The following is a 17,101-nucleotide window of genomic DNA, read 5'->3' as shown; positions in this document are numbered from 1 at the left end:
GGTTCAGTAGTATCATCTGTGATCTTATTGCTTTAGGTAAAACTTATACTAACCGTGAAATTGCTGTGAAGGTTATGAGAGCTCTGCCCAAAGAATGGGAGATCAAGACAGTGGCCATGAGAGAGTCAAAAGACTTGAGCAAGGTTGAACTGCATGATCTCTTTGCAGATCTCAAAGCCTATGAGTTCGAGCTCAACATGAGAACAGAAGATGAACCATCTACTTCTCAACCAACCAAGGCCTTAACCTCAACCGTGATATGTCCACCGGTCGAGGTAGCTCCAAAGAGATCAGCTGAGCAAATCAGCAATGAAGCCATGACACTCTTTGTCAAGAAATTTGGTAAATTTATGCGTAAAAACAATTCTAAATTTAAAAATTATCATAAATCGGACCATACAAACGATGGTCCTACTTGTTTTAACTGTGGAAAGCCAGGCCACTTCATTGCAGACTGCACCAAGCCTAAGAACAATGATCAGAAGCAATTCTCCGAAAGAAGAAGGGGTAAGGAGGATAAAAGGACGTTTAGAAAAGGAAGAGACCAAAGGGTTCTAGTAGCAGACGAGAGCAAAAACAAGTGGGCTGAGTCTGACTCTGACAACTCCAATACCGGAAGCTCTTCAGATGACAGCGATGATGAAAAAGTGGAATGCCTTATGGCCGACATCGAAGAAGAAGCTGAGGAGGTATTTGACTTTGGCTCACCTGAATTTACTCACAATGATTTAGTTACTGCTTTACACAAAATGGCTAATGAATACAAAGCATTATCCAAGGAGTTCGAGGAAGTAAAGGCAGAAAGAGCTGACCTAAAAGATAAGTCAAGCAAATCAAGCTGCATGCAGCAAAAAGAGCTTGATGGTCTTAAGGTCAAGCTAAGTCTGCTGGCTACTGAGAACGACACCTTGAAAAGAGTATTCCAAGCTACCTTGATTGAGAATAAAAAACTACTTGAAACCATTAAGGCTTGGAATAAATCTTCGGTAACCATTGACAAGATTCAAGAAATCCAAAGACCGGTACATGATAAAACCGGTCTAGGGTTTGGAACAAATGAACAGTCTATGGAATCCTGTATTCAGTCAAGCCTGGACAAAGGCAATCTTAACAAAATAAGATTTGTCAGGTCCAGCACGATATATGAACACGATAAGTGCAGCTTTGACAAAAATCAGAAAGTATCGAACGAACGAAGCTCTAAGCATAGAGGGCTGGGATATGTGGATCCCCAGACCTCTAATCAAAGAGGAACTTGGATCAAACCAAAACCTAATGAAAGAAGAAAGGGAAACCAATCTAATTTCAAAAGGCCATGGAATGAGTCTAACTACTCTAAGAAAAGATGGTCAAAGGAGAAGCCTTACCAGTACTTTAATTGCAGGCCAGTTCAAAAGAGGTACAGGCTAACTGATGAAAATAAAAAAGGCAAGCAGCACACAGCAACCTCACAAGCACACACATTTACTGCCTATCGACCGCACAGATTTCTGGACACACACACGGGCAAACCTGTAAGGGTGTTCCAGGTGTGGGTCCCGAAAGGGCTAATCCGACCTGGACCCTACTAGATATGGGTACCAAAAGTTCTTCACTCTTTGCAGGTACTAAAAGTCCAAACGGGCGAGAAAACCACTTCTATCAAGGACACTACCTGGTATTTAGATAGCGGTTGCTCACGACACATGACAGGGAATCCAGAACTTCTAACAGAAGTGGTGTTGTGCAAAGGACCAAAGATCAGCTTTGGAGACAACTCCAAAGGTAAAACCGTGGGTAAGGGTAAGATCATCCATGGTAACATCATTATTAAAGATGTGTTACTTGTTGATAAACTATGCTATAATTTGATAAGTATTAGTCAACTATGTGACAATGATCATTCGGTCGAGTTTCACAAACACACTTGCCTCATAAAAAATGACAAAGGTGAGACTCTTATGACCGGTGTACGAGACCTAAACACCTACAAGGTAAACTGGTCTTGCTCACATAGTTCTTCACCTACTTGTCTTACTGCTCATCATGATAAACATTGGTTGTGGCATAAGCGGTTAAATCATCTAAATTTTAAGTCCATTTTTAACTTGAGGAAGCATGATTTGGTTTCTGGTCTGCCCGAAGGAGATTTTATAAAAGACAAAGTTTGTCCTGCTTGTCAACTAGGAAAGCAGGTGAGAGCAACTTTTAAAAATAAAGGGTGTATGTCTTCTTCCAAATGTTTAGACTTACTTCACATGGACCTATTTGGTCCTATACCAGTAAGAAGCATAGGGGGAATGAGATATGCTCTTGTTGTTATAGATGACTTTTCTCGATTTACTTGGGTCATCTTTCTCTCTTCAAAAGATCAAACTGCACCTCACCTGATTAAGCTTTTTAAACGCTTGCAAAATGAACAATCTACTGTGATAGATAGAATCAGGAGTGATAGAGGGACTGAATTTTTAAACACCACTCTTATGACTTATCTAGATGATCAGGGAATCAAGCATGAGTTGTCAGCTGCTAGATCCCCACAGCAAAATGGGGTGGCTGAAAGAAGGAACCGTACTTTAAAAGAAGCAGCCAGAACTATGATTGCTGATTCAAATGTTTCTCAAAGACTTTGGGCAGAAGCAGTTAACACAGCTTGCTATACTCAAAACAGATCTATGATTAATAAACGATTTAACAAAACTCCATATGAGATCTGGAATGGCACAAAACCTGATATTTCTTATTTCAAAATTTTTGGGTGCAAATGCTTTATCCACAACAATGGCAAAAACCATTTGACAGCCTTCGATGCCAAAGCAGACGAAGGAACTTTTATTGGTTACTCAGCCGTTAGCAGAGCTTATCGAGTGTTCAATCAAAGATCACTAACGGTCGAGGAAACCATTCATGTTGTTTTTGATGAATCTACTCTATGTACAGAACAAACTCAAGGGAGCATAAATGATCTGAGTCACAGACTGGAAAACACAAATCTACAGGAAGAGAGTGACAGTGATCTATATCCTCCAAAGAAGGATGATCCAGTTCCCTCTACCGGGTGTGATCAAACAAGGACAGAAGTGGATCCACCGGTTGATAACAATCCTCCAGCCAATGATGATCCAGTAAACGAGGACGTTCATCAACCAATTGATGACAACCCTTTAGGGAATTATTTTAGGTGGAACAAAGATCATCCACCTGGGTTGGTCATAGGTGACCCTTCTGCTCCTCGAAAAACGCGTGGTCAAATGATTAATGAATTCTTGCATGCCGCTTTCATATCTCAGGTAGAACCCAAGAAAATAGATGAAGCTCTATCAGATGCCAGCTGGATTGAAGCTATGCAAGAAGAGTTGAATCAATTCACCCGCAACAATGTTTGGCATCTAGTTCCTCGACCGAAAAATCAAAATGTGATTGGAACTAGATGGGTGTTTCGTAACAAGCTCGATGAACATGGCACTGTTGTGCGTAACAAAGCTCGACTTGTTGCTCAAGGATTCAGACAAGAAGAAGGCATAGACTTTGAGGAATCTTTCGCGCCAGTTGCAAGACTAGAAGCAATCCGCATCTTTCTTGCTCATGCAGCCTTCAAGAATTTTAAAGTTTATCAAATGGATGTGAAGTCTGCATTCCTCAATGGTCTACTTCAAGAAGAGGTGTACGTTGAACAACCACCAGGTTTTGTCAATCCTACTCATCCTCAATATATCTATAAACTTGACAAAGCTCTCTATGGATTAAAACAAGCACCGCGTGCTTGGTATGACACTTTGCTAAAATTTTTACTGGAACATGATTTCCAAATTGGAACGGTCGATAAGACCCTGTTTAAATTTGTAAAAGGTGATCATGTGTTACTAGTACAAATTTATGTTGATGACATTATATTTGGGTCAACTAACCCCAAGTTGTGCTCAAAGTTCTCTAAACTGATGAAGGAGAAGTTTGAAATGAGCATGATGGGCGAGCTAAACTTCTTTCTTGGACTTCAAGTAAAGCAACTTGAAACTGAAATATTCATCAATCAGTCCAAGTATGCCAAGGAATTGGTAAAGAAGTTTGGAATGGAACAATGCTCAACTGTATCTACCCCCATGTGTACATCAATTAAGCTTGATAAAGATGAAGGGGGAATTCCGGTCGAGGTAACCATGTATCGAGGCCTTATTGGTTCACTGCTCTATTTGACTGCCAGTCGACCGGATATCATGTATTCAGTTTGTTTATGTGCTAGATTTCAAGCCGCACCTAAGCAATCTCATTTCATTGCTACCAAACGAATACTTAAATATATTAAAGGAACTACTAATGTGGGTCTTTGGTATCCCAAAGATTCAAATCTTAATCTTATTGGCTATTCAGATGCAGATTATGCAGGTTGTAGAATTGATCGCAAAAGTACAAGTGGCACATGTCAATTCCTTGGAGATAGACTAATTTCGTGGTCAAGTAAGAAGCAGACATCAATTGCTACCTCGACCGCCGAAGCAGAATACCTTGCTGCTGGCAGCTGTTGTGCTCAAATACTCTGGATTCAACAGCAGCTTAATGATTATGGGATTCGGTCGAGTGAAGCTCCAATCTACTGTGACAATACAAGTGCCATAGCCATCACTCACAATCCAGTGATGCACTCTCGAACAAAGCACATTGATGTCAAGCATCACTTTATCCGAGATCATGTCTTAAAGAAGGAAATCAGGCTGGAATACATCTCTACCGATCAGCAAGCAGCAGACATATTCACCAAGCCTCTACCGGACGCTAAGTTTTCATATTTTCGAAATATTCTTGGCTTAGTAGATTTAAGTTAGTATGCATGTGTTTAGGGGGAATGATTGTCAATATGACATTAATAGATTAGCTGTTACGATTGCCATAAATATTGGCATATCATCCGCCTTTAACTTGTCTCTGACAGGCTTCGTACTAGCAGCTTGGTGCTTTGAACCAAATGACATTAATTGAGGCGCCGTGATTATGCACTTCAAAACTTTTTGAATTTCAAAAATACTTTTCATGACGTCACCCTATGGCCCATAGGTTCCTATATATACTTCCTTACACTCGTATATCAATCTTTCACCTTTGCTAAAAGCTTTCATATTGTATTAAACGGTCCATCGAATTACTCTCAAGCTCTTGCTTACTCTTTGCTCGAGTTCTTATCTACAGATATCATGTCGATCCAGAAGACTTGCCTTGCCATCAACTTTGATTCCGTTGTTAAGGCAAACAACGCAGGAATAACTGAGGTCTTCACCATGCTTGAAGCCTCTGGACTAAAGAAATTTCTGGAATGCAGCGCCATCTGCGATTTGCCTATTTTGAAGGAGTTCTTCGCAACCGCTCATATCGAGCATGGGACTATCAAATGCTTGATTAAGACAGAGGCCTACTCCTTCAATCAGAAGTTCTTCGCCAGCACATTTGATCTGCCCTCCAGGGGTTTGACAAAATGCACGGATCTTCCAGATGGTAACTGCTCTTATTGGTTGAAGGAGTTCTCAACTACTGATGCTCCGATCAAACTGCCGGCCCAGAAGACATCTCTCAAAGCTCCATTCAGACTACTGACTAATATCGTGGCCAAGAATCTTCTGGCCAAGGCTGGATCTTACGACAAGGTGACGCTGGAGAAATTTCAATACATGGCTTGTATTGCCTCCAAGATCAACATAAACTGGTCAGACATTCTGTTCAATATTCTATGTGAAATGATCAGGGGCAAAGGGCAATCCGAGGGATTTGCTTTGCAAATCTGCCACATCTTGGGCGTCCTTGGAGTGGACTTTTCCAAGACTGAGCCTCTGCATCCCACCAAATGGCTCAACAAGTCTACGATTCTCAAATTCCTGAACAAGAAAGAGACTGCGGTCGACACCTTGCCCTCAACCGCAAAGGTTATTGCTATCCCTCAACCGCTTTCAACGGTTTCGGTCGTGGCCAAACCAGTCCATACCAAAAAGTCTGCCAAGCGTCAACTGATCATCGAATCTGACTCTGAAGATGAATCACGTGAGAATGTTCCACTGATTCAAGCCTTCAGCAAGTCATCTCCTTCGGTCTCCAAAGCAGCTGTGTCATCCACGCCTGCAGGCGAGAAGAAGAGGCAGCACAAGAAGCTAAAGTCTCTTTCTGGACTTGCTCCTACCCTGCCAACGGTCGAGACTACCACCGTTGTTGCTTCTACTGCTCCTCGTCCTACAAAAGGTGTGATAATCCGGGAAGGTGCCTCATCAGCTCCTGAGGTCACTCTAGCTGATCCCAAAGACAAAGGGAAAGGTGTGATGATATACACACCCAAGGCTCAACCAGCAGCTACGATAGAACTCAATATGATCATCTCTCACGTGCTCCGTACTGTCAAGCGTCATCTACAACGTTTTGACAGATGGCATCACTCCCGCACTCACTTGACACTCGCTCAAATATTTCCTAAATGGAAATCTCTAAACGTCATTGAGCAGAAGATGCTTCTATTTGCTGATACTGAAGACATCGTGGAGGCTCTGGGAAGAAGACATCTCATAGACTTGAAGCTTCGAGGAAGCCTGCTATCACTGCTAATTAATGAGCGTGTCAAGAATTTCAAATCCAAGAGTCCTACCGCCGCCGATGACTTTGTGATTTTGACTGGACTACAGGATAGTCTACGTCAAATCACTCAACTACTTCAGCACTTCCAAGCTCTCAACAATGTCAAAACACCAGCTTCAGCAGCCTGTTTACAAGCTTATGTGCTGGAAGCACAAGTGATGATGAAAACCTTTCTCACTCAAGATCAGGGTGAAGAAGACGTCTATGCTCTCCCTTCTTCAGATGGGATTTTGACCGATCTCATCACTGCTGACCTCTTTCAATCATATGCTCTAAGATCGAATGTGGCAGCATCTTCATCGGTCGACCCCTCCTCAACCGCAGTCCAAGCAGTTACTCAACCGGAAGCAGTTGTGATTGCTCACTCCTCTCCCGTGACGACCGCTCACACTTCTCCCGGTCATTCACAAGATGTTTTAGAAGTGGTTGCACAAGAGATACCTGTCACCTCTGTGACAGAGGCTCCTTGCAGTAGTGAAGCAACAGTGCCCCCAACGGAGATATCAAGCACTATTGTATCACCTGCATCTCCAGAACAGCAAGTGACTGATGCTGATCCAGCACTTCAACCGTCTCCATCTACTGAAAAGTTTATGGAAGATCTCATTATGGATGAACCAAGTGCTGATCCTGGTACTCCACCAACCATATTGGCTGCAGTCGAAACTATTACATCTCCAACTGTACCATTATTGGAAGGTCCATCGGGCAGCTCTCCAGCAAATTCACCCGCACCACATCATCGTGAGTCTAGCCCGGTTTCACCAAGAAATGACCCAGAAGGGCAAATGCTTCAGACTGATGATTCTTTAATTGAAGCCATGGCCGCAGCTCTAGATCATACCTTGATAAATCGGCTTCATGAGCTCATGCAAACGGTTAGGTCCTTCTCTCAAGACATAACAAACTCATCCTTATCGGTCGATAATTCACGCCAGACGATGATTCGGCATTTCGAGACCGTGTCTCGAGACCTTGCTCGTCTGTCCACAGAGATCACTAATCATCATCGCACTCAAATCAACACGCTCTCTACCGTCTCCGAACAAGTTATCCGATCCGAAAATCGCCTTCATAAGCAGTTGAATGATCGGATGGACACTATGCAAGCCACTCTACTTGCTCAAATCGATGCAAAAATAGACACTATGCAAGCCTGCATTGGCACTCAACTCACTGAGGTCATCCTTCGGCTCAACCAAGGTGATGCCAAAAAGGGGGAAGAAGAGCAACGTAGAGCAGCAGAGGCAAGAAGACGTGAAGAAGAGTCCAGAAGAAAAGAAGAAGCCGACAGAAGAAGAAGAGAAGGCGATAGGTCAGGAGGAGCCAGTTGGTTCAAAAGATGAACAACTTATCTCTTCTTTACTTATCGCAGCCGCATCTTATTTTTTTCTGTAGGTGTAGGTGTAATAAAAATGCTTATTGTACTTAATGAAATTCATTCTCTCAATGAAGTTCATTTTAATGCTTTCATATTGTTCTTGGAGCACTTAAGTTTTGTCATCACCAAAAAGGGGGAAATTGTTGAATCCGATATTTTGGTGATAACAAACAACAACTCATTGTATAGGAATGTGCTGCCAACCATTGTATTTCAGGAATCTACTACAACTTCTACCGGAAGCTTGTCAACCGCCTTTGCCCTCGACCGGCTGAAGTCACAAGCCTATCGACTGGCTATCAAAACCAGCAGAGGATAAATCTATCTACCGGAAGCTTGTCAACCGCCTTTATCTCTCGACCGGTTGAAGTCACAAGCTTATCGACTGGTTATTCAAACCAGCAGAGGACAAATATCTCTACCGGTAGAATGCCAACTGCCTATCTAGATATCTCGAGACAAGTACCTGTGACAAGATGTTCTTTGCAGGATCCTTTATTAAAAGCAGAACCGGCGTTTCAGAAGATTTTTTGACTCCTGCAAATCAAGACAACAGGTTGTACCAAAATGGCAAAAACACAGAATGACTGCAGATAAAGCATTCGACCGTTTATTCCAGTTTTGGACCCTGGAAGTTGTCTGCAGTGTACGATCCTCATGCAGAATCATCAATGCATTTATGAGCATTAAATGTGCATTCAATGCAGCATCAGAACGTTCAAAATAAAGACGTTGATGATTGACCTATATAAAGGGAAGATTGCTCAAAAAGAGATACACAACGTGAACAACAACAAGTGATACGAGACAACGAAGAGAGACAAGCAACTCAGAAAAATTTCAATCACTTGAATAATATCAGAAGTCCTCATCTGATATACTTAAGCACACTTACAAGATCATTCATCTGCTGCTCAAATAAACCCTCGCCTACAGTTCACACATCTGATCGTCAAGGATCATCCTAGGGTTTTCAAGCCTCTCGACCGCTCTGCAGTCTGAGAAGCTCAACTCAACTATACTCAGTGTTGAAGAGACTTGAAGCTGCTCTGAAAGCTTCCACCAGTCTGATAAGAACTGAGAATCTTATCTGTGTAAATCTAGGAGTTTCGGATTAGGCATTGGATAAGTCCTAAGTCTGAAGTGGGTGTATTACAAGACGTTGTAATAACCAAAGTCTTCTAGTGAATTCCTTCCTAAGTGGAAGAAGGGGAGACGTAGAAGGATTAAGCCTTCGAACTTCCATAAAATCGTGCTTTAGCATTTACTGCCATTTATCTTACATCCTGCTCATACATTGCATTATAAACTTTGCATCACTAAAACCTCTGAACTATTTCCGCACTATTTAAGTTGTTCAAAACGTTTTAGAAGTTGAGAAAACTGGTTAAGTGAACTAAACCTCACTTGATCATTTTAAAGAAGAAAAAGAAAAGTTTCAGAGTGTATTCACCCCCCCTCTACCCTCTGAACCGATCCCAACACCCTGCATGTGCCTCCTCCCGTCGCTCGATTCTTCAGTTGCAAAAACCGTGGATTGCACATCGCTCAGTCACATTTTTTCATTGCTACCTTCCGGTAAGCTCGCTTTAGATTTATCATGGATTTTGTTTTCTTTTTCTCTTGAAATCCTGAAATTCTAATTACTGTTTGTGTTTTCACTGTTGCGTTTTACTTAAATTGAAAAGTGTGGGTCGATTTAATTATTGTTTTGGATCGTTGATTGAAAACCATGAATTGTAAGACACATTAACTTGAAAAGTGCAAAAGACTCGCAAATCATCAATTCTAGGGTTAAAATGTTTCTTGATCCTGTTTTTTGTTTAATTTGAATAGATTCATCTACTACATTAACGTAAATCGCTTATAAGATTTATCATTGTTGTTGTTTTTTTCGAAACAGTGAATTCAGAGAGACTCGTAGTTTCTTTGTTTAGGTTTTAACTTGAAAAGTGCCAAAGACTCATAAATTATCAATTCTAGGATTAATATTTTTCTTGTTACTTATTCCTTATCCTCATAGTTTTTTCTCCTGAAATTCTAATTACTGTTTTTGTTTTCACTGTTGTGTTTTACTTAAATTGAAAAGTGTGGATCGATGTAATTATTGTTTTGGATCGTTGATTGGAAACCTTGAATTCTAAGACACTGGTGTAATTAACTTGAAAAGTGCAAAAGACTCCATATCATCAATTCTAGGGTTAAAATGTTTCTTGTTCCTGTTTTTTGATTAATTTGAATAGATTCATCTACTACATTAACGTAAACCGCTTATAAGATTTATCATTGTTGTTGTTTTTTTCGAAACAGTGAATTCAAAGAGACTCGTAGATTCTTTGTTTAGGTTTTAACTTGAAAAGTGCCAAAGACTCATAAATTATCAATTCAAGGATTAAAATTTTTCTTGTTACTTGTTCCTTATCTTCATAGTTTTTTGTTTAGTTTTATTAATTGAAAAGTTTGAAATAATTTATGTATTCTGTTTTTTCACAGGTAATTGTTCCTTCTATTCAAATATGGGATTATTCAGTAAATGGTAATATTTTTTTTGTGTCTTGATGTGTTGGTAAGGATATTTTAATTGGATGAAAGTATTATGACATTTTGTTGTATTTTGTTAGCTGCGATGAAAGCGTTCTTCATGAAAATGTGGATGCTTCCAAAAATTCTGTTCATTGCATGGGATGCGCGGAGATTCTTGGCTTCGAATATGTACATTTCTTCCGTTTTTAATTGCTATAAGGTTTAACTGTATCAGTCTTACTTGATTTGTTTAATCAATTTTCAGCTGCAAGATAATGATGCAATGCCATATATCAAAGGAAACATGACTTGCTTGGCTCTGTAAACATTTCAATTCCCTTTTACAATGTTAAATAGTTATTATTTTATTTTTCTTTCCGTGATTCGTGTGATTCTGGTTTGCAGGGAAAAGCTGAACTATCAAGAGGAAGAAGATATTCCTGAACCGCAGTTTGTTGGCTGTTTTTTGTGCAGGAATTGCACAAGGCTTATTGCATGGGCCAGCCATGTCATGCCTCTTCAAACGGTAAAAATCTCTTACATTTTGTGGAATGTTTCTTGTGTTGAATGACGGTCATTTTTTTTCAGGCTCAGCACTGTCCGGAGGAAAGGGTTGTGCTATCTTCACTGTAAGAATTTGTTCCTTGTTCTTTTACACATTTTCGACTAAATTATCTTCTAGTTCTTTACATTATATTTTTCAACAGTTTAAATGTCCATCTCGAGGAACAAACTCCTAGAGCTATTCATTTGGAGCTTGATCTTGAAGCCGTTGAATCCGTTCTCTGTGATTGTGGAGTTGTACTAGGGTGGAAACAGGTAATATAGTGTACTGGTTTATAATAAGGGTTAATTGCCAATCACTCCCTAAAATACTTTATAACTTATTTATAAATCTCTACATAAATAAAACTTACTTTCAACTCCCTGCAGAGAGAAACTTTTGTTTCTAAATATCAATTTTACCATTATCTCTTACAAAAAAAAAAAAAAAATTAGAGAATGGATAATAAAAACAAAACTAATCCAAATAAAAACAAAACTAATCCAAATAGTATATATATAAAAATTCAAATTAAAATCAAAGAACATAAACCATATCATATACATGCTTATGTTGATACAGGAGCAAGTATATGTTTAGGAAGCAAGCATATACTTCCAAATCATTATTGGAAGAAATATGATAAAGGATTAAAAGTTCGAATAGGAGATGGATCAATAATCATGCTTAATACAGTAGCAGAAAAATTAAAAATAGAAATAGAAGAAACAAAATTTGTAATACCCATTATATATCAAATAGAATCAGGAATGGACATTATAATAGGAAATAACTTTTTAAGAGAATATATTCCCTTTACACAATTTGAAGATCACATTACTTTAAACAAAGGATCATCAATGATTTACATTCCCAAAATACGAACAGCATTTCGCGTAGGAAATGAAGGATTTACAAAGAATTTTCATAAACGAAATACAAATCCAATAGAACTAAAAATAGAAAATATTTTAACGATTAATCCTGAAAAAGAAATCATGAGGAAATTTCATGATATATGTTCTGAAAATCCTCAGGACAAAATTAAGAAAAGAAAACAATTCATTGCTTCAATAAAACTCAAAGACCCTAATATCACAATCCGTGAAGCACCAAGAAGATGTAACATGGATGATGTAAAAATATTTGAAAAAGAAGTTCAAGAATTATTAAAACTTAAGATAATCATCCCTAGTAAAAGTCCACACTCTTCACCAGCTTTTTATGTCAGTAAGAAAGATACTGATAAGAAAAGAATGGTAATTGATTATCGAAAGATGAATAAATCAACAATTATGGATGGATATTATATCCCAAATAAGAATGATTTACTATCTTATATAAGAGAAATGAAATATTTTTCCAGTTTAGATTGTAAATCAAGATTTTGGCAAATTCAACTAGAACCACAAACACAATTACTTACAGCATTCAGTTGTCCAAAAGAACAGTATCAATGGACTGTATTACCTTTCGGACTTAAACAAGCACCAGGTATCTTTCAAAGATATATGGATGAATTTTTTAAATCATATATAGATTTTTGTTGTGTTTATATAGATGACATATTAATTTATTCAAAAACACTAGATCAACATTATAAAGATCTCATGATAGTTTTAGATATTTGTCATAAAGATGGAATTATACTTAATTTTTGAAAAGAAAGCACAATTATTCAAAACAAAAATAAATTATTTAGGATTACAAATAGAAGATGGAAAACATTGTTTACAACCGCATATACTTAAGAAAATTCATGATTTTCCTAGTGAAATCAAGGATAAAGATCAATTAAGAAGATTTTTAGGATTATTAACTTATTCTGGAAATTACATTAAGAAACTTGCAGAAATCAGAAAACCTCTTCAGGTAAAACTTAAACAGGACTACAAGTGGAAATGGTCGAAAGAAGATACTAATTACATAGACACTATTAAAAATAAAATAATTAGTAATATTCCTGAATTATATTTTCCTTCAAATAAAGATATAATAATAATTAAAACAGACGCTTCAGATGAATACTGTGGAGCATGTTTAAAAGCTTATACTGGAGAAAGAAATTTAGAAGAACTTACTAAAACAGCTACTAGAAATAATGAAGAATTATGCAACTATACATCAGGAACTTTTCAAGGTGCACAATTAAATTATCATTCGAATGAAAAAGAATTATTAGCTTTAATATTCACAATTAGAACTTTGAAATTTATCTTATTACTAAACCGTTTTTAGTAAGAACAGATAATATGAATTTAACATATTTCAAGACAAGGAAAATATCAAGAAATGCAGGGAAAAATGCAGCAAGGCTAATTAGATGGCAATTGGAATTGAACCATTATCAGTTCGAGATCCAACATGTCAAAGGAACGGATAATTCATTACCCGATGCATTAACCAGAGAACTTCATCCAAACTATACTATCTGTAGTAACGGAATAACAAAGGAGATCCTAAGTGATCTAGAAAATGACTATGAGTCATCCGAACATGCCTCAGAAAGCATGGAGAATATAAATTAATGAAATGAGATTTATATTCAGAAACATAAATTACTCTTTGAGTAAAATAATCAATTTAAGATTGATTCAATTCTTGCAAAAGAATTTATAAATGCATTGATACGCATAATAAAACTATCCGAATTACTCACGAAAAGAGTTATTTTACTAATCATTATATATATAAATATGTTTTCTTGTGCAGAGTATAATCAAGATGGAGCAACTAAGTCAATTAAAAGAACAATTGATTGAATTGCAGGAAGAAATTCAAATTCTTCAACTAAAAGAAAGGAATTTGAGTAGAAAAATTCAAAGGACAGAAGAAAAGATGATAACTTCATCATCATCATCCTCACCAAGAACACCAATCAAAATGGCAACTCCATTTGACAAAATAATGGAGATAAAAGAGAAACAGTCAGTGGTCACAGCCAACACTGACAAAGAAAAAGAAAAGAAAAAAGAACCGGTGGACACAGCCAGCACCGAGAAAAATAAAAAAGAAGAAAGGACGTTTAAAAGTGCCCTTGAAAAGAAAGAAAGAAAGATGGTCAATCTGCGACCACAAAAACCAATTTTTGAAAAAACAAATTTTTCAGAAAAACTCAAGACTGAATTCTTTGAAACACTAAACTATTTGAGAATAGCCAAATCATCTGCAGAATCTTGGCTACAAACTTGTGACACACAGAGCATATCAAGAGCAAGAACACTGCAAGGTGCTCCAGCGCATGAAGTCGCAAGATTATTTTCAAATGGATTATTAAGTGGATTGGAAGTCAGTCCCAACAATCAAGAAATAGAACTATTTCCATATCAGTTGAGAAATAGTATCATCCAGTTCAAGAAAGCAGTCTTTAAGGATGATCAAGTATTAACATTGAGTATTCACTCAACCCTTCCAGATTGGGATGATAACAAATTCTATCAACCAATGGTATATATTCAATGTCGAAAACAAAAAGACAAGTTCTTATTCGAATGATCAAATGAAGAGAAACCAGTAATGGATATCTCAACACTTCCTGAGATAAGAATAAAGACATTGATTGATATGATCTCAAAGACAGGAAAGATTGATGAAAACTCAAAGGTTAAAATAAATTTTGCAACCAGTAAAATTTTATTAACCACTGGACACAAGGAGACAATCCAAAAGAAAGAACAAGCCATGTTAGCTCAATTCGAAGCTCCAATCTATGAAGCAAGAGTTGACATGACCCGAGAAACCCAACAAATGTTATGTCAAAGACTAAGAACAATGATTTCCACTCACAAATATGGACATTGCCAACCCATTCAGACAGAAGAAGCAGATGTCAAAGAGGACAAACCAGCTGTCAAAGAAGACAAACCAATAAAGAAATGGTCCGAATGCACCAGTGATTCAGAGAGTGACACAATGTAAAAACAAATGAAATCGTGGACCACACCATATGTTAAAGGCATCCACTCAGATGTAAAATGAGCTGTTTCCATTATGTAGTGTCGGGTGGTCCCCCTTTTTTCTTTTATTTTTAATTATGTATGAGTTTCTCTACGCCTATAAAAGGAGATGTTTTGTGCTGTTAAAAAGAAGAAGTGAAGTTTGAGTATCTCTCTCTTCTTAAAAGTTTCTTACAATCTGGTTCATACAAGACGTATGAAAACTATCAGAAACTAAGAAACATAAAATCAGAAACAAAATAAGCCTTATGGCTAATAACTAAACAAGCAGGGCGTAAGGAGGATAAGGTTGGAAACCAATCATTGAATATTCATGGTTAAGAGTAAACCTGGAGATCCATAGAGCAAGTACCAGTTGATCAAGTGATCGTTAAGGGAAAGCAAGGATTTGGCCTCTTCTCAAAACCAAGATTCATTCAAACAAGGTAACCTTCCTAAACCTCCTGCAGCCCTTAATTCAAAGAAATAGTCAAAATACATTAATCATGTCATCATCCTTTATAAGAAATGGAAGATTAATAATAAAAAACTGGTTCGAAATAGAAGATGATCATGAATATGATACATTTCGTGAATATCGTTTAAATACTTCTGATTTAACCATATTTGAATCAATTTATCAACTAAAATTTGTATTAATAATCCATGAATGGAACCAAACTAATATGAAAACATTTATCTGTTATAAATGAATCAGATCTGTAAATCCATGAATCAGATCTGTAAATCCATGAATAAGAATAAGAAAATTCATAAGAATTTGAAGAATTCCGCAACCTGGTATCAGAGCTTAAATTAAGCATATTATTAATGCCTGGATTAACTTTAGATATTGAGATTAAAAATTTATTTGATAAAATAATCTTACTAAAAGATTTACGTCAAATAGATCAATTATGGAATAAAATAAAAGATCTCCAAACCTTTTATTTCAAAAATCATAAAAAAGAACATTTTTCAAGCAACTGGAAAATGATAATTCAAATTTCTAAAAACGATGAAATTGAAGACATAACAATATGTTATGAATAAGAACAAACTTTGTTATCGAAATCCGATCAACAAAAACAAAATAATAAAAGTAATAATTTTTACTAAATGGAAAATGTATGAAAAATACAAAAATGAATATATTTAATTTATATTCTTAAAATATAAATTTTGATATAGAAAATTGTGAAAACAATTTGAAACATCTTAAAAATTGTCAATCTTCAATTGATAGTTTCGAAAATTTTCAGAATTTATTAGAACAGATAGATTCAACAAAAAGGCTTTTAATAGCCTTAAGAAAATTAAGAAGTTCTATCATCTGTTAAAATGACAAAAGTAACAATTCCAAATCAAAACAACCTGGTTAATGAATCTGAAGAATATGAAGAAAACCAAGAGTATAATTTGAATATTATATTCAATCAAAGTAAGTTTGCTGAAATACAGAAAACGGGATTTTCTAATTCAAAAACAAATCTAATAGACCAACCAGGAATACTAAGTAAGATTTCAAATTTTATTAATCCCAAAAAAAATTTAATTTATTATTCGATTCGTACAAAAGAACGTTCTTGTAAAATAAATAACGAATCAAGGTCTAATACTCTGAAGTTATTAACAACTCAAGATATTAATACCATCATGGCAAAAGCCAGTGAAAAAGAACGATCTGAACTGAAATATGTTCATATCGGAGGAATTGAAATAATAATATCAGCTCACTACCGAGAAGGAATAGATACACCAATTGAAATAACAGTTCGTGACAAAAGAATACGTAATTTCGAGGATTCTATCCTTGGAAAAATTGAAGGAAATTTATGTTACAAAAAGATGAAATTTTGTATTTATCCACAATAAAATATATCTCTTTTTGATAAAAACATAAATGACGTTTTAACATTAGATTATTACTTTTATAGAAATAATCTTATGTTAACAGGAAACCATCCGATCAATATAAACTATGTTGTCGGTTTAGCAATAAGTAATAATTCTCAAACAGGAATAATTTCAACAAAACCAACTATTTCTGTTGAAAGAATGTTTGAAAATATTACAAGAATTGAACACCCTCGAAAAGCATTTATTGAAGAAATAAATCCCTATAAAAGATGG

The sequence above is a fragment of the Henckelia pumila genome, chromosome 4, assembly GCF_033568475.1.
Source record: "Henckelia pumila isolate YLH828 chromosome 4, ASM3356847v2, whole genome shotgun sequence".
In the NCBI taxonomy this organism is placed as follows: domain Eukaryota; kingdom Viridiplantae; phylum Streptophyta; class Magnoliopsida; order Lamiales; family Gesneriaceae; genus Henckelia; species Henckelia pumila.
The sequence above is the reverse complement of the archived record's forward strand: the minus strand, read 5'-3'. Positions refer to the sequence as shown.